General features: G+C 45.4%; 1 protein-coding gene across 3 annotated transcripts in view; it reads right to left on the bottom strand.

Moving 5' to 3' along the window:
• Positions 1 to 10,602: 10,602 nt before the first annotated feature.
• The window catches only part of LOC138675854 (uncharacterized), a 204,780-nt gene continuing 191,940 nt past the window's right edge, over positions 10,603 to 23,442 (bottom strand). For all 3 annotated transcript variants that reach the window (XM_069764440.1, XM_069764449.1, XM_069764459.1), the window contains one exon: positions 10,603 to 14,199. The gene's annotated coding sequence lies outside the window, so the exon portion shown is untranslated. The remainder of the gene's footprint in view (positions 14,200 to 23,442) is intronic.

Here is a 23,442-nt window from a genome sequence, read left to right as displayed (position 1 = left end):
TGCACAGCTTTGCGCTCACGCAAGCGCCGATCGAGCTGAATGGCCAAGGACATAGACTCATTCAGACCAGCAGGCGTGGTAAATCCCACCATGACATCCTTAAGGGCTTCAGAAAGACCCTTTCTGAAAATTGCCGCCAGGGCACACTCATTCCACTGAGTAAGCACAGACCACTTTCTAAACTTCTGACAATACACGCTTCATCCTGACCCTGACACAAAGCCAGCAAGATTTTCTCTGCCTGATCCACTGAATTTGGTTCATCATAAAGCAATCCAAGCGCCAGAAAAAACGCATCTACATCACGCAATGCAGGATCTCCTGGCGCAAGGGAAAATGCCCAGTTCTGAGGGTCACCACGCAACAAAAAATAATGATTTTTACTTGTTGAACGGGGTCACCAGAGGAGCGGGGTTTCAAAGCTAGAAACAGTTTACAATTATTTTTGAAATTTAGGAACTTAGATCTATCCCCAGAAAACAAATCAGGAATGGGAATTCTAGGCTCTAACATCGGATTCTGAACCACAAAATCTTGAATGTTTTGTACCCTTGCAGTGAGATGATCCACACAAGAGGACAGACCTTGAATGTCCATAGCTACATCTGTGTCCTGAACCACCCAGAGGTTTAGGGGAAAAGAAAGACAAAACACACTGCAGAGAAAAAAAAATGGTCTCAGAACTTCTCTTATCCCTCTATTGAGATGCATTAATACTTTGGGCCAGCTGTACTGTTATGGACCTTGTGGTTAGGAGCACCCGGAACGACCTGATGGTTAAACTCACACAGGACAAGCTCTGGGAAGTGGGAGCTCTGCTGACCGCAACTCCTAATCCTATCACACAACTAGAAATAGCCGTGGAGCGTACCTAACACTGCCTAGATGCCTCTTCACAGCCTAAGGGCTAACTAGCCCTAAAGATAGAAAATAAAGCCTACCTTGCCTCAGAGAAATTCCCCAAAGGAAAAGGCAGCCCCCCACATATATTGACTGTGAGTTAAGATGAAAGTCACAAACACAGAAATGAAACAGGTTTCAGCAAAGGGAGGCCAGACTTACTAAGCAGACTGACGATAGGAAAGGTATCTTTGCGGTCAGCACAAAAAACTACAAAAAGACCACGCAGAGTGTTCAAAAAGACCTCCGCACCGACTCACGGTGCGGAGGTGCCACTCTGTATCCCAGAGCTTCCAGCTAGAAAGGCAAAATCATAATAGCAAGCTGGACAAGGAAACAATGAACAAATAATTAACTAGCAGGGACTTAGCTTCTGCTGGAGTAGACAGGTCACCAGAAAGATCCAAGAGCAACTGAACCAGTACAAGAACATTGTCAGCTGGCATGGAGTAACGATCTGAGTGGAGTTAAATAGAGCAGCCAGCCAAAGAATAAACTACGTCACCTGTGGAAGGAACCTCAGAAGCAGCAGCTCCACTCACAGCCACCAGAGGGAGTCCATGGACAGAACTCGCCGAAGTACCATTCATGACCACAGGAGGGAGTTCGATCACAAAATTCACAACATATTCCATCCTGTCCTATCTATCTAGCTAGACTGGCCTCCTGTGCTCATCCTGGTTTCATTCTGTGTATGTCTTTTCCCTCTCCACTCACAGTCATTACTTATGGGGGCTAGCTATCCTTTGGGGATTTTCTCTGAGGCAAGATAGTTTTCCTGTTTCTATCTTTAGGGGTAGTTAGATCTTAGGCTGTGACGAGGTGCCTAGGGAGTGTCAGGAGCATCCCACGGCTACTTCTAGTGTTGTGTTGAGCTTAGGGACTGCGGTCAGTACAGGTACCACTTCCTTTAGAGCTCATCCCATGTTGCTCCTAAACCACCAGATCATAACAATTTTCTATATGGTACAGTTGTTGCTCTTGTAGTTTGTCTGCTTATTAATCAAATTTTTATTTTTGAAGGATAATACCAGACTTGTGTGTGCTTTAGGGCAAGTTTCATGTGTCAAGTTGTGTGTGTTGAGTTGTGTGTGGCGACATGCATGTAGCGACTTTTGTGAGATGAGTTTTGTGTGGCGACATGCGTGTAGCAACTTTTTGTGTTGAGTTGCATGTGACAGGTTAGTGTAGCAAGTTGTGTGCAGCAAGTTTTGCGCATGGCGAGTTTTGTGCGTGGCGAGTTTTCTGTGTGGTGCGTTTTGAGTATGTGCAAGTTTTGTGTGAGACGACTTTTGCATGTGTTGCAAGTTTTGTGCATGTGGCAATTTTTCCGCATGTGACGAGTTTTCCATGAGGTGAGTTTTGCATGTGTGGCGAGTTTTGCGTGAGCCTAGTTTTGCATGTGGCATGTTTTGCACGTGGCGAGTTTTGAGCGGCGACTTTTGTGTTTCGACTTTTATGTGGCGAGGTTGGTGTATGTGTGTTGAAATGTGTGCTGAGGGTGGTATATGTGTTCAAGCATGTGGTAGTGTGTGGCGCATTTTGTGTGTGTGTTCATATCCCCGTGTGTGGTATCCCATGTCGGGTCCCCACCTTAGCAACTGTACGACATATACTCTTTGGCGCCATCACTCTCACTCTTTAAGTCCCCCTTGTTCACATCTGGTAGCTGACAATTTGCCTCCAACACTTTTCCTTTCACTTTTTCCCCATTATGTAGATAGGGGCAAAATTGTTTGGTGAATTGGAACGTGCGGGGTTAAAATTTTGTGTCACAACATAGCCTATGACGCTCTCGGGGTCCAGACGTGTGACTGTGCAAAATTTTGTGGCTGTAGCTGCGACGGTGCAGATGCCAATCCCGGACATACACACACACATTCAGCTTTATATATTAGATATACCTGTAAGTCATCTCCTCTGTATATAGTATATACCTGTATGTCATCTCCTCCTGTATATAATATATAGCTGTATATCATCTCCCCTGTATATAGTATATACATGTATGCATACCTCCCAACTTTTGAAGCTGGGACAGAGGGACAAAGTTTGCGGCGCGCGTTGCGCGCCGTGGCAAGTTTTAGGCCACGCCTCTAACCACACCCATTCACTAGTCACACCCATATCCACTTCCCAACCACACCCATTTAGCACTGCTGATCACACTGTTCATAAAGAATAATTATAAACAAAAAAATATGGCCACACAGTGCTCCATACTGTATAATGGCCACAGATGATGCTCCATACTGTATAATGTGTTGTGAATTCTGTGATCAAGCTCCCTCCTGTGGTCACGAGTGGTACTGCGGCTTCTGAGTTTCCTTCCTCAGGTGATGAGGTTAAGTCGTTAGGTGCTGCTCTATTTAACTCCACCTAGTGCTTTGATCCTGGCCTCCAGTCAATGTTCTAGTATTGGTCTTGCTTCCTCCTGGATCGTTCCTGTGGCCTGTCTGCTCAGCATAAGCTAAGTTCTGCTTGTGTTACTTTTGTTGCTATATTTTCTGTCCAGCTTGCTTTATTGGTTTTTCTTGCTTGCTGGAAGCTCTGAGACGCAGAGGGAGCATCTCCGTACCGTTAGTCGGTGCGGAGGGTCTTTTTGCCCCTCTGCGTGGTTGTTTGTAGGTTTTTGTGTTGACCGCAAAGCTATCTTTCCTATCCTCGGTCTATTCAGTAAGTCGGGCCTCACTTTGCTAAATCTATTTCATCTCTGTGTTTGTGTTTTCATCTTACTCACAGTCATTATATGTGGGGGGCTGCCTTTTCCTTTGGGGAATTTCTCTGAGGCAAGGTAGGCTTATTTTTCTGTCTTCAGGCCTAGCTAGTTTCTCAGGCTGTGCCGAGTTGCATAGGGAGCGTTAGGCGCAATCCACGGCTACCTCTAGTGTGGTGTGATAGGATTAGGGATTGCGGTCAGCAGAGTTCCCACGTCTCAGAGCTCGTCCTATGTTTTTGGTTATTGTCAGGTCACTTTGTGTGCTCTGAACTTCAAGGTCCATTGTGGTTCTGAATTACCTATTCATAACAATAATGGCCACAGATGATGCTCAATACTGTATAATGGCCGCACATGATGCTCCATACTGTATAATGACTGCACATAATGCTCCACACTGTATAATGGCCGCACATGATGCTCCATACTGTATAATGGCCACACATGATGCTCCATACTGTTTAATGGCCGCACATGATGCTCCATACTGTATAATGACCACACATGATGCTCCATACTGTATAATGACCACAGATGATGCTCCATACTGTATAATGGCCGCATATGATGCTCCATACTGTATAATGGCCACACATGATGCTCCATACTGTATAATGACTGCATATGATGCTCCATACTGTATAATGGCCGCACATGATGTTCCATACTGTATAATGGCTGCACATGATGCTCCATACTGTAAAATGGCCACACATGACGCGCCATACTGTATAATGGCCACAGATGATGCTCCATACTGTATAATGGCCACAGATGATGCTCAATACTGTATAATGGCCACAGATGATGCTCAATACTGTATAATGGCCGCACATGATGCTCCATACTGTATAATGACTGCACATGATGCTCCATACTGTATAATGGCCGCACATGATGCTCCATACTGTATAATGGCCACACATGATGCTCCATACTGTTTAATGGCTGCACATGATGCTCCATACTGTATAATGACCACACATGATGCTCCATACTGTATAATGACCACAGATGATGCTCCATACTGTATAATGGCCGCATAAGATGCTCCATACTGTATAATGGCCACACATGATGCTCCATACTGTATAATGACTGCATATGATGCTCCATACTGTATAATGGCCGCACATGATGCTCCATACTGTATAATGGCTGCACATGATGCTCCATACTGTAAAATGGCCACACATGATGCTCCATACTGTATAATGACGGCATATGATGCTCCATACTGTATAATGGCCGCACAAGATGCTCCATACTATATAATGGCCGCACATGAAGCTCCATACTGTATAATGACCACACATGATGCTTCATGCTGTATAAAGGCCACACATGATGCTCCATACTGTATAATGGCCACAGATGATGCTCAATACTGTATAATGGCCACACATGATGCTCCATACTGTTTAATGGCCACACATGATGCTCAATACTGTGTAATGGCCGCACATGATGCTCCATACTGTATGACTGCACATGATGCTCCATACTGTATAACGGCCGCACATGGTGCTCCATACTGTATAAAGGCCGCACATGATGCTCCATAATGTATAATGGCCACACATGATGCTCCATACTGTATAATGGCCGCACATGATGCTCCATGCTGTATAATGACCGCACATGATGCTCCATACTGTATATTGGCCGCACATGATACTTCGTACCGTATAATGGCCACACATAGCTACTCCTACACATGCGGCTGTGCTCCGTACACTTTGCACACATGGCTCCGCTCTGTACACACGGCTCCACTCCATACATCTCATACACACACGGCTCCGCTCCGTACACCTCGTACACACACGGCTCCGCTCCATACACCTCGTACACACATGGCTCCACTCCATACACCTCGTACACACATGGCTCCGCTCCATACACCTCATACACATTCAGCTCCACTCCATACACCTCATACACACACGGCTCCGCTTTGTACACCTCGTACACATTGAGCTCTGCTCCATACACCTCGTACACATTCAGCTCTGCTCCATAAACCTCATACACACAAGGCTCCGCTCCATACACCTCATACACACACGGCTACACTTCATACATCTCATACACACACGGCTCCGCTCCATACACCTCGTACACATTCAGCTCCACTCCGTACACCTCATACACACAAGGCTCCACTCCTTACATCTCGTACACATTCAGCTCCACTCCATACACCTCATACACACACGGCTCCGCTCCATACACCTCGTACACACAGGGCTCCACTCCATACACCTCATACACACACGGCTCCGCTCCGTACACCTCGTACACACACGTCTCCACTCCATACACCTCATACACACACGGCTCCTATCCATACATCTTGTACACACATGGCTCTGCTCCGTACACCTCATACACACACGGCTCCTCTCCATACATCTCGTACACATGGCACTACTCCGTACACCTCATACACACACCGCTCCGCTCCATACACATTGCACACGCTGCTCCGCTCTGTATACCTTGCACACACATGGCTCCACTGCGTACACCTCATACACATATGGCTCCTCTCCATACATCTCGTACACGCGGCACTACTCCGTACACCTCGTACACACACGGCTCCGCTCTATACACATTGCACATGCTGCTCCACTCCGTATATCTTGTACACGCATGGCTCTGCTCCGCACACCTCGTACACACGTGGCTCTGCTCTGTACACCTCGTACACACGTGGCTCTGCTCCATACACCTCGTACACACACGACTCTGCTCCATACACCTTTCACACTCTGCTCTGATCCGCACACCTCTTACACACATGGCTCCGCTCCGTACACCTTTCATACGCTGCTCCGCTCTGTACACCTCGTACACACGCGGCTGTGCTCCGTACACCTCTTACACACGACTCCGCTCCGTACACCTTTCACATGCTGCTCCACTCCGTACACCTCGTACACACATGGCTGTGCTCTGCACACCTCATGCACATGGCTCCGTACACCTCTTACACACACGGCTCCGCTCCATACACGTCTTACACACACGACTCCGCTCCGTACACCTCGTACACCCACGGCTGCACTCTGTACACCTCATGCACACGGCTCCATACACCTCGTACATACACGGCTCTGCTACATCCACACTGTAAACACCTCCTGACCTCACACATACACTTACCATCCTCTGGCGCCATGGCAACCAGCAGAGTCCTGTACACGGAGGTCCTCCCGATCTATCATTTGATCCCTGACTCCTCCCATCCTGTGACCTCATCACAGGTCCTGTTCGCACAGAGCAGCCATTACTTGGTGTGCTGCTCTGCGGGTGCAGCCTGTGCAGGGACTCAGGGAGCTCTAAGCTGACCTGGTGATATCACATACCTCCCAACCAGTGCGGGACAATTAATGTCCCGCCCGGGATAGCGGGGCTGACTGTCAAAATCAGGACAGTCCCGCTGGATCCAGGACGGTTGGGAGGTATGTGTATGTCATCTCCTCCTGGCTGTCAATTTGCCTCCAACACTTTTCCTTTCACTTTTTCCCCATTATGTAGAAAGGGGCAAAATTGTTTGGTGAATTGGAATGCGCGGGGTTAAAATTTCGCCTCAGAACATAGCCTATGACGCTCTCGGGGTCCAGACGTGTGACTGTGCAAAATTTTGTGGCTGTAGCTGCGACGGTGCAGATGCCAATCCCAGACATACACACACACACATACATATATACAAACACACATTCAGCTTTATATATTAGATAACCTGTTAATGTTAAGAGCATAGCTGGGCATACACTGGATGTGCTGGATGAACAAATGATCATGTGGAAAATGTCCCTAGAAGGCAATAATACACACCATAACGTATAGATGTCCCTGTGAAATGCACTGCATCAACCAACTAGTCAAATAACTGCACAATACCGTAAAAAAATAGCTATGCTGACAAATATAGAAAGGGGAACTTATGCCTAGAGAATGTATGCAATAAAGGGATAAAATCCCCACTGACTGCTAGAATGAAGAAAAGCAGTTAATACCAAGTAAACTGGTGCAAAGAAGTAATACCTACTGCACCGATTAAATAGGCAGTAAATACAGACCAGAAAACACCATCCAGAGTGCACAGAGCCAAAAAATGGGGGAGCCTGTGGAGATGCCCGACGCGTATCACCACCGCAAGGTGGCTTCGTCAGGGGCTGAGCATGTACTCTGCCTTGTATCCTTAAATACATAAGTAATGAGGAAATTATAACAGCAGCTGCGGCAATTACCTTTTAGTTTAGAGCATGCTCGCAGACAAATTCCGGGAGCGCCCCCATGGGTCCTTCGGTTCACAGGGGGATGTTACGGTGGCTGACCCGGTCCGTGGTTGGGTTAGTATGGTTGCCCGCTCATTCAGGTAATGAATATTCATCACTCTCCACTCCCATAGGTGAATATTCATTACCTTAATGAGCGGGGACAAGTGATCGCTCTGCCGGAAGAGTTGTTGGCACCGGAACGAGATTCTGAGAGGGCACACAGGGAAGGTAAGTAGGATGTGTTTTTCTTTTTTATGGGGATAAGGAACCATGCATACAAGGACAGGGTTGGGGAGTCATGTAGACAAGGATAGGGGATAAAGAGCCATGCAAAAGAAGATGGGAATGAGGAGCCATGCAGACAAGGACAGAGATGAGGAGCCATGCAGACAAGGACAGGGATGGGGAGCCATGCATACAAGGACAGGGATGGGGAGCCATGCATATGGAGTGCCCCCATGGAGCCGTAGGGTACTCGGTCCCGGGTCCTTCGGTTCACAGGGGGATGTCACGGTGGCTGACCCGGTCCGTGGCCCTGGGACGTCCGTGAAAAAGGGAAAGGTCTTTAAAGGGATAAAGTTTGTGTTCGTGAAGCCACCTGTGATATTCGGTCAGGATGGCCGACGCTGCTTTAATAATAATCTTTATTTTTTATATAGCGCTAACATATTCCGCAGCGCTTTACATTTTGCACACATTATCATCACTGTCCCCGATGAGGCTCACAATCTTAATTCCCTATCAGTATGTCTTTGGAATGTGGGAGGAAACCGGAGTACCCGGAGGAAACCCACGCAAACACGGGGAGAACATACAAACTCCTTGCAGATGTTGTCCAAGGTGGGATTAGAACCCAGGACCCCAGCGCTGCAAGGCTGCAGTGCTAACCACTGAGCCACCGTGCTGCCCTAGCTTTAAGGGGTCTACTGGGATGATGTTATGGCAGCTAGATGGTATACCTTCCACAGGTAAAGTATGTCCCCAGGGCTTCCCAGTGTGTAGATGGTGGATGGTGAGAGTTGCAGTGAAGAACGAGGAGACAAGGTTGCAGTCTCTTTAACATTTACTGAAGGCTTCAGCATCCACAGTCCAGTGTACCAGACCACAGGGCAGGCAGAGTCCGGCCGGTTTGGAGGCAAGTCCAGAGTCCCCTCATCCAGGTGGAAATCAGCAGCCTTCCTTTGCGCTGCAGTGTTGTAGTCCCTTACTGCTAAGCTTTTCATAAAGTCCTCACAACTGTTGTAGATGTTATGTCTCTCTCTCTGTCCCCCAGACAGGATAGGACAAACCCGTATGACTGGTGGCTTGAGGCGGTTTATAGGGACTCTAGCATGCCCCAGCCTCTGAGAGTTGCCACTGTGCCTCCTGGGTATAGGTCAGACAGTTAACGTGGAATTAGCTGTCCTGCTGGTCTCTGAAGTAAAGCGTAGAGTTCCTTCCTCCCTCGGTATTCCGGCCACCGGATTTCTGCGCCTCAGAAGGAAGCAGCCTGCTCCTGGCTGATCTCCCTCTGATATCCTCATTTTTGCTTTGCTTTCCTTCAAGCTTGCTGCAATATATTCTGCTTTCTATCCATCTGTTACCTACGAACTGCAGCACTTCAGGCCACAGGGTTCCTCTGCTTCCTTTCCCCTCTGTCTTTCTGACAGGAACTGAACCCTTTCTCTCCAGATCAGGATGTTCTTATAGGGGAGTTCACCTTAAACAGGCTTAGAGCTCCCCCTTCTGGTTTGGAGTGTGAACATGTTGCATGCATTGTGTTACCTGACAAAGAGTTCTCCTTCATTGCCTTCAAACGTAGCATCACTCTCCTCGAGAGGAAAGCAATACCACAGCGACAACCAGGACCCTGGTCATAGGGGTGGAGCCGCATATTCATTACTGTAATAAGTGGCACCACGTGACCGCTCGTACAGGACAAGCAGCGACGCTGAGAGGATGTAAGCGCCGAGGAAGCTGGGTAAGTATTTTAATGCCAGCGGGGGGGCGGGGGGGCGCACAGTGGGTGGGAGGGGGCAGATTACCGGCAACTTTATTTTAAAAACAAAAATAAATAAAAAACAATATTATTCATTCCTTCTTTCCAGCGAACGCTGCTGGGAAGAAGGGATGAATACCGGCTTCAGCACCGCACGCAGGGGACAGCGCTTAACTCTAGCGCTGTCTCCTGCACGGTCCGTGTGGTCCTTAGTCGGCACACGGCTGCCGCACGTGTGCCACACTGATGTTCAACGTAAGCACACGGACACGGATAATTCCGGTACCAATTTTTCCGGTACCGGAATTATCTGGACGTGTGAGACTGGCCTTATTAGCAGCAGCAGGTGGGAAGATGGGAGCTGTAGTCCCATCAGCGGACGCCAATGACCAGAGGTAAACTTTGTACATCTGATCACAGCTGAGCTTTTGACAGCATGGGAACCGCAATTCTCTGACCGGTGGGGATGATTTCCCCGCCAATCAGAAGCGGTGTTTGCCACGCTGTCATGTAATTGAATGTGGTCAGGGTTCGGGTTCGGGTCAGGGTACTGTTCTGGTACCCGAACTTACTATAACGATTCAGCCGAACCCGCCGGACCCGAACATCCAGGTGTCCACCCATCTCTATCACTCAATAAAGTGAAAATCTGTATTCACTGCAGACAGACCTGTGAATCAAAAGTAAATGATCAGTCGAGTAGGAATAATAAGCATAATTTCTCTGACAAGATTTATTGTGTATTTTCTTATTTTTCACGTGTACATTAGATTATGAAACAAAGTAAACCACAGTTAATATAAAAATGCTAATGAAATAACAAATGTTTATTTTTTTAATGAAAATGCTGAAAATTTCCCCACATTGAGAACCTGTTATTTGCTTGTCTGTTATCCTTTTTTCCTCTTTTACAACTCTTCCTATTGTAACAGCATTCACACACATATATATATATATATATATACAGTACAGACCAAAAGTTTGGACATACCTTCTCATTTAAAGAATTTTCTGTATTTTGATGACTATGAAAATTGTACATTCACACTGAAGGCATCAAAACTATGATTTAACACATGTGGAATTATATACTTAACAAAAAAGTGTGAAACAACTGAAAATATGTCTTATATTCTAGGTTCTTTCTTTCTCCACAAAACAGCTTTCAGTGATATGCGCTGATGGAGTCATTGATGCAGACAGAGTCAGCACGTGCTCGGTCATGCATCATTTTTGGCTGTAGTTCAGGCAGGTGGCAAGGATGCATGTGGCTCCAAATTTTGCAGCAGGACAAGGAGCCCAAACATATAGCCAATACCATTAAAGGGGCAGTCCAGACTTAGAAAAAGAGTCTGTATTCACGCTATTACGATTCCCTGTTACAAGAAAGCGATCCCGTGACCTTATGCATGTGATTTGCATACCTGGGTTCACATGCCAATTCAATGTATTTGGCTTCTCTTAATAAAAGTGAATTGATTGCATTTGTTTCTTAGTGATAAACTTGAATAAAAATGTGACACTCCAAGGGTTTTGTATTGGCTAGAAGTGAGCGCCTCTTTAGTGAAACAAAACGGGAGAAAAAAAATTAAGCAACCTGGATGACCACTGAGAAAAAAATCATTCGGCTTCTCTCAGATTGTAGCACATGGATGTGTTAATCTAGGATCAGATTGTCGGCCGAGCACATTGATATCTGCGGGTTTGGCTGACCTTAGTTTAATGTGTATGGGTACATTAACTACTATTTAATGGTAATGGGCATTTTTCGTCATCTTTCACTCGTCTGTGTTTAAACAAGCATGTGTAAAATGGTTCCGGTGTCATCAGTGTACAGTCCATTTGTCATCAGTGTACGGTCCGTGTGTCATCAGTGTACGGTCCGTGCGTCATCAGGGTACGGTCCGTGCGTCATCAGTGTACAGTCCATCTGTCATCAGGGTACGGTCCGTGCATCATCAGTGTACGGTCCGTGCGTCTTCAGTGTACGGTCCGTATGTCAGTGTACAGTCCATTTGTCATCAGTGTACGGTCCGTGTGTCATCAGTGTACGGTCCGTGTGTCATCAGTGTACGGTCCATGCGTCATCAGTGTACGGTCTGTATGTCATCAGTGTGCGGTCTGTATGTCATCAGTGTACAGTCTGTATGTCATCAGTGTACAGTCCATTTGTCATCAGTATACGGTCCATTCCTCATCAGTGTACGGTCCGTGCGTTATCAGTGTACGGTCTGTATGTCATCAGTGTGCGGTCTGTATGTCATCAGTGTACAGTCTGTATGTCATCAGTGTACAGTCCATTTGTCATCAGTATACGGTCCATTCCTCATCAGTGTACGGTCCGTGCGTTATCAGTGTACGGTCTGTATGTCATCAGTGTATGGTCTGTATGTCATCAGTGTACGGTCTGTGCATCATCAGTGTACGTACGGTCTGTGCTTCATCAGTGTACGTACAATATGTGCATCATCAGTGTAAGCAGAGTCTGTGTATCATCAGTATACGGTCCGTGTGTCATCAGTGAACGGTCCATGTTTCATCAGTGTACAGTCCGTGCGTCATCAGTTTATGGTTTGTGTGTCATCAGTACACAGTCCGTGTGTCATCAGTGTACAGTCCGTGTATCATCAGTGTACGGTCCGTGTGCCCATTTTTACCATCAATTATCGTTGGTGGTTTTCACAGATGGATAAATAAATGACGAAGCCTCTGCTATACTTTGCAATGTTAATCACAGTCAGCACACGGATGTTGCATAGACTGTATATTAATAGTACCCGTGTGATATTTTTTTTTCTGGACACATAGACTTGTATTAGCATTTTTCATATGTTTTACTGTAAAAAAAAAACAACAAATCTCCGTAAGTTTTGCACAGGCACACAGTCCGTGAAAAATCACGGATATGTGGACTGCCTCATAGACTATAATCGTTACCTGTAGTTGTGAAAAATACAGATAGAATTTGTACGTGTAAAACTGACAGCTGCATGAGACTGTTGTCTGACTAACCAATAGAGCATGAATGCCAAATACGGCACTGGAAGTGGTGAGGTGTTTCTATTATACTTTTCCTCTGATTGTTCCTCTCCTGGTTTTGGCTTATAAATTCTGAGGTAAAATACTGACAAAATACTGAACGTGAGAACATGTTCTTACATGTATCCCGGCCCCATCCTCAGCACACTGGAAGTGGCTGCAAAATGTCTGTGAGTAAATCGCTAGGAACAGTGGTGACAGACCCGCCTCAGCCAGTCTTTTCCTGCCTCTATCTGTGTCGAGTATGGGACGCAGAATCATTGGCTAGCAGAGACAGTAGTAGTGCCAAAACAACACCTACAGAGGATCAATGAAGGGGAGTATTATTTGTTTTAGCATTTTATACTGATCTCAGTGATTTCAGTAAAATGTTAAGTCATTGGAATGCCCCTTTAGGCCGGGATCACACATGCGAGAAACACGTCCGTGTCTCGCATGTGAAATCCAAGCTCTGGCACCAACACTTGGGAGCGGAGCGTGCAGCTCCATGTGTTGCTATGCGGCCGCACGCTCCACTCTGGAGTGCCGGCGCCAGAGCTTGGATTTCACATGCGAGACACGGACGTGTTTCTCGCATTTGTGATCCCGGCCTTAAGGGTATGTGCACATATAAAGTAATTGGTGCAGAAATTTCTGCATCTCTTGGCAGGAAAAATGCAGCGTAAAATATGCACATTTTTTACATGCGTTTATGGTGCAGATTTTTCATCACTTATTAGTATTAAATACTTATTGGCATTGCCTACTAATCAAAGCTGACACAGAGGGGAAAGGCATTGGCACCAATGTCACAATATGGATGGATTCATGTATGTGTATTTCTGCAGTTCTACTTAACTAATTTTGCTGGTAGTAGTATTTTCAACTTCATGTTTGCTTTTGTTTCTGAATCAAATGGTGTACTTTTTTTTATAGTATTATGACTCCTGTTTTTATTGCTTTTTTTAATTCTGTCTTAGTACAGTTGCTATTTTTACATTAAAATGATATCTTGTATCAATGATATAGACTTCTTTCTGGAATGTTAAAAGTATCCAAAAATTATTGCAAAATTTGATCTAACAAAACACTGCATGTGTACCATCTATTAAGCAGATAACGGGTGTGCAAGTGACAGTAGCTTTAGTTTAACATTGTAGATGAAGGTAACAGGTATAATACTAATATAAGCCAAGTATGATAATCTTACTAAAATATGTATTGCCAATATCATACTCTTAAAATAGTTTTGCCAAATGCTTCTTAGTGTTGTCCTTAGAGCACGGATCAGTCTACAATAAAAAAAAATAGACATAAATAATTAAAGAATTTACTTGCATCATAATTAACCCCTTAAGGACTGAGCCACTTTGTATGTTACTGACCGAGCCTCACTTTCCAAATCTGACCAGTGTCACTTTCTGTGGTAATAACTCTGGAACACTTTTACATATCCTAGTTATTTTGAGACCGTATTTTTCGTGACATATTGAAATTCATGTCAGTGGTGAATGTTGGTTGATTATAATTTGCATTTATTTATGAAAATATAAAAAATGTTGCAATTTTTAAAATGTTATGCTCTAAAATCAGATGGGGTTACCACACAAAATATTTAATAAATAACATTTCCCACATGTCTACTTTACACCTGCATCATTTAAAAAAAAAAAAAATTTCTTAGAAAGGTAGAAGGGTTAACGGTTGATCAGCAATTCCTCATTTTTCCAACAATTTTTGGGGGGACCACAGTACATTTGAATAGACTTTGAGGGGCCTGTTTGACAGAAAATGTCAAACAGTGACACCATTCTAAAAACTGCATTCCTCAAAGTGCTTAAAACCAAGTTCTTCACAGAAATTAAAGGAATGTGGAAGGAAAAATAAACATTTTATTTTAGCTAAAATTATAGCCCCAATTTTTTTTATTTTTACAAGGGTAACAGGAAAAAATTAACCACAATATTTGTTGTGCAATTTCTCCAGAGTACGTTGATATCCCATATGTGGGTTAAAACTATGGTTAGGGTGCATGGCAGGGCTCAGAATGAAAGGAGTGCCACTTGACTTTTGTGGTGTTTGCAGAGCTGCTGATAACCTAAACAGTGGAAACCCCCCACAAGTGATGACATTTTGGAAACTACACCCTTCAAGGAACAGACTTCTAAAGGTGTAGTAAGCACCTTAAACACCCAGGTGCTAAACAGAATCTTATAACATTGAGATGTGAAAATGAAAAAATAAATTTCTCACAAAAAAATTACCCTTTTCACAAGGATAACAGGTGAGGATGTCACATGTAACGTAAAAGACCAATTAGGAAAAAGTAAAAAAGTATAAAGTATAAAATGGACATAATGATGAAAAAATCACATGTACATGATAGAAAAAACTGACGAAATTTCACATCATCTAATGGCAGTTAATATTGTAAAATAAGGTCTGGACTAATGTTAAAACCCTATGGAGCTCTAGCTTCTATTTTAAATATCCAAAATGATTCCCGATTTGTGAGTTTTCTTTTTAAATCACCACCACTGACAGATCTATATATCTTCTTGATACCCATGAACTTTAATGAGGTAGTATCCCCTTTATGGGCGTGTAAAAAGTGTCTGGAACCTGTTGATATATGTACTGCATTGTGATTAGCGCATGCCGTTGGATGCATTTTTTAGGGGGCCTGTGGTGCAACCTACATACTGGATGTTGCACATTGTTACATTAATTGTCAAGTCTGCTAAAATACAAAGCAGAAAGATACCTGTATAGGATGTGATTTATACCCGTAATCTTCAAAGCAATCTGTAATCTGTGAAGAAATTCACAAGTCAAGAAAAAGAAGTTATATTTCAAGATGACAGCTGTATCATCTCAAAAGAAGGTCAAACACTAGCAAAAGGAAAAATCAAAGAGGAGCTGTGCCAGCTAAAATGCAAGAAACGTGTATATTCTGCTAAACATGAACAGCACAAGAACTCTATCCATCTGTAGCACAGGCGTCTTACATATAGACTCAGAAGTAGAGTTGAGGGACTTTTCCTTTTTTAAGATCGAGTCAGGTTTCACGAAACCCGACTTTGTCAAAAGTCGGGTCGGGTGAAATCGGCCGATTATTTTTGAAAAGTTGGGGGCCGACTGAAACACAAAACCCAATGCAAGTCAATGGCGAATCAAAGTCGGCAGTGAGTGGAGGACAGGAAAACACCTACAGTGCCCATTTTAACGCCAAAAACATCAATTCTTATTACTTAAGCTTGTCAATCTTAATTTACTTTAGAATAATAGTTAGGCATTGAAAACTGGGGGTCATTTGGCTAAAGTTGTGGGGGGAGTAGGGCTGGCTCAAGATTTTCGTGGGCCCAGGAAACGCGGAATACGTCACGGCGGTGGAGCAGGGAGAGGTAAGTATTTCAACTTTGCAAGTGCTGTGGTCCTGAGCAAGCAGTAGTTGGCACTGGCACAGGGCCCCTCAAAGTACGGCGGTGTGTTTGACGGCGGGCGGCGCCTCCCACTGTCAGAGACACTTTTGCGTACTATGAGGGGCCCTGTGCCAGTGCCAACGAGTATGCCCCCCCACCTGATGAAGTAACCTGCACTTTCATCTGCACATTCCTCTTTGTCCCTGTGTAAGGTGGTATAGTATGCGGGAAGGGGAACCTGACCTACAGCAGGGTCAGATTCTGTCTGTGTAGAGTGCAAGGGGAATGTAGTGGTCTGGGTCAATGTACCAGCAGACTCATCTAGCAGTGGCTGGGCAAGGGGCAGGATGAGGAGGAAACACAGATATAGGCCCAAAATAAAAAAAAGTAGGCTAAAAGCAGTTCAAAATTGGAAACAGGATTAAACAGGCGGCATAGCTTTGTTCAGTGGAGGACAACTGTAATAAGTGGTTCAGACAGACTTAGTAGGCCTAAAATAAAAAAGTAGGCTAAATGCAGTTCAAAATTGGTAACAGGAGTACACAGGCGGCATTGCTTTTTTCAGTGGAGGAGGACAACTGTAATGAGTGGCTCACACAGTTACTAGGCCCAAATAAGTAAGTAGGCTAAATGCAGTTCAAAACTGGTAACAGGAGTACACAGGCGGCATTGCTTTGTTCAGTGGAGGACAACTGTAAGGAGTAGCTGACACAGTTACTAGGCCCAAATAAGGGAGTAGGCTAAATGCAGATCAAAATTGGTAACAGGAGTACACAGGCGGCATTGCTATATTCAGTGGAGGAAGACAACTGTAATGAGTGGCTGACACAGTTACTAGGCCCAAATAAGGAAGTAGGCTAAATGCAGTTCAAAATTGGTAACAGGAGTACACAGGCGGCATTGCTTTGTTCAGTGGAGGAGGACAACTGTAATGAGTGGCTCAAACAGACATAGTAGGCCTGAAATAAAAAAGTAGGCTAAATGCAGTTCAAAATTGGTAACAGGAGTACACAGGCGGCATTGCTTTGTTCAGTGGAGGACAACTGTAATGAGTGGCTGACACAGTTAGTAGGCCAAAATAATAAAGTGGGCTAAATGTCTGCCAAAAAATTGTTCATAAATAAACAGGTGGCATAGCTAGGTACAGGGGTGGGCTCCTCTGCTGAGTTGCAGACAGTGGTAGTTGGTGCACAGTATTAACTGGTCTAAATGGAGGCCAGGGCCCCTGTATATTTTTACTATCATCTATCATTTCAACAAATTTGTATTGGCAGTGCCATTGAAGGATTTAACAGCACAGACTACACAGTGGTGGAGCAGGGAGACAGGGAGAGGTAAGTTTTACAAGTGGTAGAGCACTGTCTGAGCTGGGGGGAACACTCTCTCGTGGGCGGTGGTACTGGTACAGGGCCGCTCATATTACGACGGTGTGTCTGACGTTGGTTGTGCACCACCACCATCAGAGACACTTCATTGTACTATGAGGGACCCTGTGCCAGTGCCGTCGCCCAAGAGTGGGCACACCCACCTGTCCAGGCAAATGGCACTCGCACGGGTGCTTGCGCCAAGTGGTGACCACGGCCCTGTGGGGGGAGTCAGCCCATTTAGGGAGGTATAAAAATGGCCTATGGTGGACATTCAGCAGCTGCAAATGGAGGAATTGGAGCAGTCAGTAAGAGGAGGCCAAAAGCAAGACATTTTTCAGGCAAGTTACGTCTCAGCAAGGGAAGGTGGGGTAAAATAATTTGAAATCCATGATTGGTTCAATTTAATGAAGGTTAGATCACCAACATTTCGGGTAGCCAGATGTGTCCTTTTTTCGGTCAGTATTGAACCAGCAACATTGAAGACTCTTTCTGATAGCACAATAGCAGCTGGGCAAGCAAACTCCTGTAATGCATATTCTGCCAATTCAGGCTAGGTGTCTCTTTTAGATGCCCAGTATTCAAAGGGGAATGACCTGGGAGGGAAAACATCGATAAGGGAGGAAAAATAGTTCGTAACCATACTGGGCAAATGCTGTCCCCTGTCACTTTGAATCGATGCAACAGTACCTGTCGTGTCTGCGGTCATTGCGAAATCACTCCACAACCTGGTCATAAAACCCCTCTGTCCAACGCCACTTCGGATTTGTGCACCTCTTACACCTCTGCCATGTTGTCCCCTGCAGCTCGTGTGAGAACCATCACCGCCGCTGTGTGCTGGGAATGCCTGAACCAAACGGTCTACAAGAGTTGCTTGTTTGGTAGCCAATATTTGCTCAAGGTTCTCATGTGGCATGATATTTTGTAATTTTCCTTTATATCGTGGATCCAGGAGGCAGGCCAACCAGTAATCATCATTGGTCATCATTTTGATAATGCGGGGGTCCTTTTTAGGATACGCAAGGCATACTCAGCCATGTGGGCCAATGTTCCAGAAGTCAATTCACTGCTTGTGCTGGGTTGAGGAGCACTTTCTTGCAAATTACCATCACTTGTGGCCTGCAAAAACCCTGTACCTGACCTTGCAACGCCACCAGTTTCTATTGCCCCCTGAGAAGCATCCTCCTCCCATAAATATTCATCCCCATCATCCTCCTCCTCCTCCTCTTCGTCCGCCACCTCGTCCAGGAGAGTTCCCTGAGCAGACAATGACTGACTGTCATCAAGGCTTCCCTCCTCCTCGGCTGCAGATGCCTGCTCCTTAATGTGCGTCAAACTTTGCATCAACAGACGCATTAGTGGGATGCTCATGCTTATGATGGCGTCGTCTGCTCTTACCAGCCGTGTGCATTCCTCAAAACACTGAAGGACTTGACAGAGGTCTTGTAGCTTCGACCACTGCACACCAGACAACTTCATGTCTGCCATCCAACTGCCTGCCCGTGTATGTGTATCCTCCCACAAATAAATGACAGCACGCCTCTGTTCGCACAGCCTCTGAAGCATGTGCAGTGTGGAGTTCCACCTTGTTGCAACGTCGATTATTAGGTGGTGCTGGGGAAGATTCAGCGATCGCTGATGGTTCAGCATACGGCTGGAGTGTACGGGCGACCGGCGGATGTGCAAGCAAAGTCTTCGCACCTTCAGGAGCAGGGCTGGCAACTCCAGATAGTTTTTCAGGAAGCACTGCACCACCAGGTTCAAGGTGTGAGCCAGGCAAGGTATGTGTTTCAGTTCTGAAAGGGCTATGGCAGCCATAAAATTCCTTCCGTTATCACTGACTACCTTGCCTGCCTCAAGATGTACACTGCCCAGCCATGACTGAGTTTCTTGCTGCAAGTACTCGGCCAGTACTTCCGCGGTGTGTCTGTTGTTGCCCAAACACTTCATTTGTAGCACAGCAAGTCAATGGGGAATCAAAGTCGGCAGTGAGTGGAGGACAGGAAAACACCTACAGTGCCCATGTTAACGCCAAAAACATCAATTCTTATTACTTAAGCTTGTCAATCTTAATTTACTTTAGAATAATAGTTAGGCATTGAAAACTGGGGGTCATTTGGCTAAAGTTGTGTGGGGGGGGGTAGGGCTGGCTCAAGATTTTCGTGGGCCCAGGAAACGCGGAATACGTCACGGCGGTGGAGCAGGGAGAGGTAAGTATTTCAACTTTGCAAGTGCTGTGATCCTGAGCAAGCAGTAGTTGGCACTGGCACAGGGCCCCTCAAAGTACGGCGGTGTGTTTGACGGTGGGCGGCGCCTCCCACTGCCAGAGACACTTTTGCGTACTATGAGGGGCCCTGTGCCAGTGCCAACGAGTATGCCCCTTCACCTGATGAAGGAACTTGCACTTTCATCTGCACCTTCCTCTTTGTCCCTGTGTAAGGTGGTATAGTATGCGGGAAAGGGGAACCTGACTTTCAGCAGGGTCAGATTCTGGCTGTGTAGAGTGCAAGGGGAATGTAGTGGTCTGGGTCAATGTACCAGCAGACTCATCTAGCAGTGGCTGGGCAAGGGGCAGGATGAGGAGGAAACACAGATATAGGCCCAAAATAAAAAAGTAGGCTAAAATGCAGTTCAAAATTGGTAACAGGAGTACACAGGCGGCATTGCTTTGTTCAGTGGAGGAGGACAACTGTAATGAGTGGCTCACACAGTTACTAGGCCCAAGTAAGGAAGTAGGCTAAATGCAGATCAAAATTGGTAACATTAGTACACAGGCGGCATTGCTTTTTTCAGTGGAGGAGGACAACTGTAATGAGTGGCTCAGACAGACTTAGTAGGCCTAAAATAAAAAAGTAGGCTAAATGCAGTTCAAAATTGGTAACAGGAGTACACAGGCGGAATTGCTTTGTTCAGCGGAGGACAACTGTAATGAGAGGCTGACACAGTTACTAGGCCCAAATAAGTAAGTAGGCTAAATGCAGTTCAAAATTGGTAACAGGAGTACACAGGCGGCATTGCTTTGTTCAGTGGAGGACAACTGTAAGAAGTGTCTGACACAGTTACTAGGCCCAAATAAGGTAGTAAGCTAAATGCAGTTCAAAATTGGTAACAGGAGTACACAGGCGGCATTGCTATATTCAGTGGAGGAGGACAACTGTAATGAGTGGCTGACACAGTTACTAGGCCCAAATAAGGAAGTAGGCTAAATGCAGTTCAAAATTGGTAACAGGAGTACACAGGCGGCATTGCTTTGTTCAGTGGAGGAGGACAACTGTAATGAGTGACTCAGACAGACTTAGTAGGCCTGAAATAAAAAAGTAGGCTAAATGCAGTTCAAAATTGGTAACAGGAGTACACAGGCGGCATTGCTTTGTTCAGTGGAGGACAACTGTAATGAGTGGCTGACACAGTTAGTAGGCCAAAATAATAAAGTGGGCTAAATGTCTGCCAAAAAATTGTTCATAAATAAACAGGTGGCATAGCTAGGTACAGGGGTGGGCTCCTCTGCTGAGTTGCAGACAGTGGTATTTGGCGCAAAGTATTAACTGGTCTAAATGGAGGCCAGGGCCCCTGTATATTTTTACTATCAACTATCATTTCAACAAATTTGTATTGGCAGTGCCATTGAAGGATTTAACAGCACAGACTACACAGTGGTGGAGCAGGGAGACAGGGAGAGGTAAGTTTTACAAGTGGTAGAGCACTGTCTGAGCTGGGGGGAACACTCTCTCGTGGGCGGTGGTACTGGCACAGGGCCGCTCATATTACGACGGTGTGTCTGACGTTGGTTGTGCACCACCACCATCAGAGACACTTCATTGTACTATGAGGGACCCTGTGCCAATGCTGTCGCCCAAGAGTGGGCACACCCACCTGTCCAGGCAAATGGCACTCGCACGGGTGCTTGCGCCAAGTGGTGACCACGGCCCTGTGGGGGGAGTCAGCCCATTTAGGGAGGTATAAAAATGTATATATGAAGCAATTGGACTAAAAATTAACTTTTAATAAGTATGCTTAAAAATACAGACCAACGTGATATCGTCACCAAGTGATGTACAGACAAGGGGAAATTAAAAAAGAGGGACTTGCGTTCACTCTTATTGACACAAAAGGGTACAAGGGAATAACTAACACACTCGTGCCGGTCTGATAGAACTCATAGACCCAGCACATCTGCTAGTTGTTACTCAAAGAGGAATACGTCAGTATATCAACAAGTGCTGACAAAAGAAAGAGTGGTATAATGTAATATAAATTAAATATATACGCTGTATCTGCTAGAGATGCATAGGGTCATATATTCACAGTTACCCTACTTGCATATGTATATACAGAATACCCTCTTAAAGCCATATAATTAGTCTTTTCCACTATTCCAGACTGACAACGTATCCACAACTCAAAGAGTAAACATATGTAATTCAGCAGCATAGAGGCCGTGAGAACACCGTCATAATGGAGCCCATCAAATCACATACACATATTCCAGGAAAATGTAAACACCCTTTCATAAGCAGGGTTTCCACGTGTGTTTCAATAGTATTATGCTCCAATCAAAATTGACAGGTGTAATCTGTCTTAACCGTTTAAGCTTGAATGCCTAGTGGCACAAATAGCATGGTACGATCTCACCCATTTGCCTTTATGTGAGAAATGCTTCCGGCCTCATTCATATCAGATAGCGTCTCCCGACGCGTTTCGTCCTATTCAGGACTCATCAGGGGAATGACAGGGATACCTGCGAGGCTGCGTTACCTGGCGCCCGCTGTGTCTCCCTTATGTACATACCAGCCGGACCGCTAAACGCCGCTCATCATTCTCGGCGTGCACCGCACTTCCGGTCCTTGTGCCCTCAGTTCCGGTTTGTCCCATGCTGGAATTGTGCATGCGCACGGCGTGGAACGCATCCAACCCATGCCGTGGAGCGCAAACAATTTCTCGCTGTAAGGATTAACCATACAGAAATAGCGGAACATTTACATAATGTAAGGACTCATATAAGGAGGGCAATATCCCCGAAGAAATGTGATCCAGGAGAGGTATTGCCTAAAAGGCTGCTTTACCGTGCAGACTATATACTTGCATAATAATAAAGCAATCATGCCCAAGCGGAGGCAACCTGAATTGTGCTTCCAAGGTACTGCTCCGTTTATCCATCGGTCATGGTCCGGAATTTGCTCCGGTATCATATCGTACCAACCAAAAAATAGTGGGATGTGAGGTCAAAGAAAAAAAAAAAAAAAAAAAAATGTCATAAATTAGGCATAGGCTAGCAAAAGGAGACAGAATGAAAATATGGGGAGTACTTTTTAAAAATGCAAGCATTGTTTCGACATATGGGACACCACAGAACCTTCAAAAGCCTATATACCCTATAGGTAAACTACACTACCTGGCCCCTACCTACGTGGAGGTTGGCACCCTTAAAACCTGCGAAGATGGCGCCCCCACTCAACGAAGGCTATCCCTAACTATCCATCCCTATGTGTCCCTATTATAAAGAGATGGGGAAGAGATGTATAAGGTAATATGTATAATGCGGACTGCCCCAGTTATTGGTATTTGGGTTATAGTGTCATCCCAAAACCAAAATGTAAATCACGGGAGTGCACATATATAACCTGTCGAAAAAAGCCTATTAATGTCTGTGCTGTAATGCTACAAACTGATGTCCTACCTATCGCGGGGGTTGGCACCCTAAGAATCCTGCGCATAGTGGCGCCCCCACTCCACGACGACTATCCCTATC

The sequence above is a fragment of the Ranitomeya imitator genome, chromosome 1 (genome assembly GCF_032444005.1).
Source record: "Ranitomeya imitator isolate aRanImi1 chromosome 1, aRanImi1.pri, whole genome shotgun sequence".
NCBI classification, from domain to species: Eukaryota; Metazoa; Chordata; class Amphibia; order Anura; family Dendrobatidae; genus Ranitomeya; species Ranitomeya imitator.
This window is presented reverse-complemented; position numbering and strand designations above follow the sequence as displayed.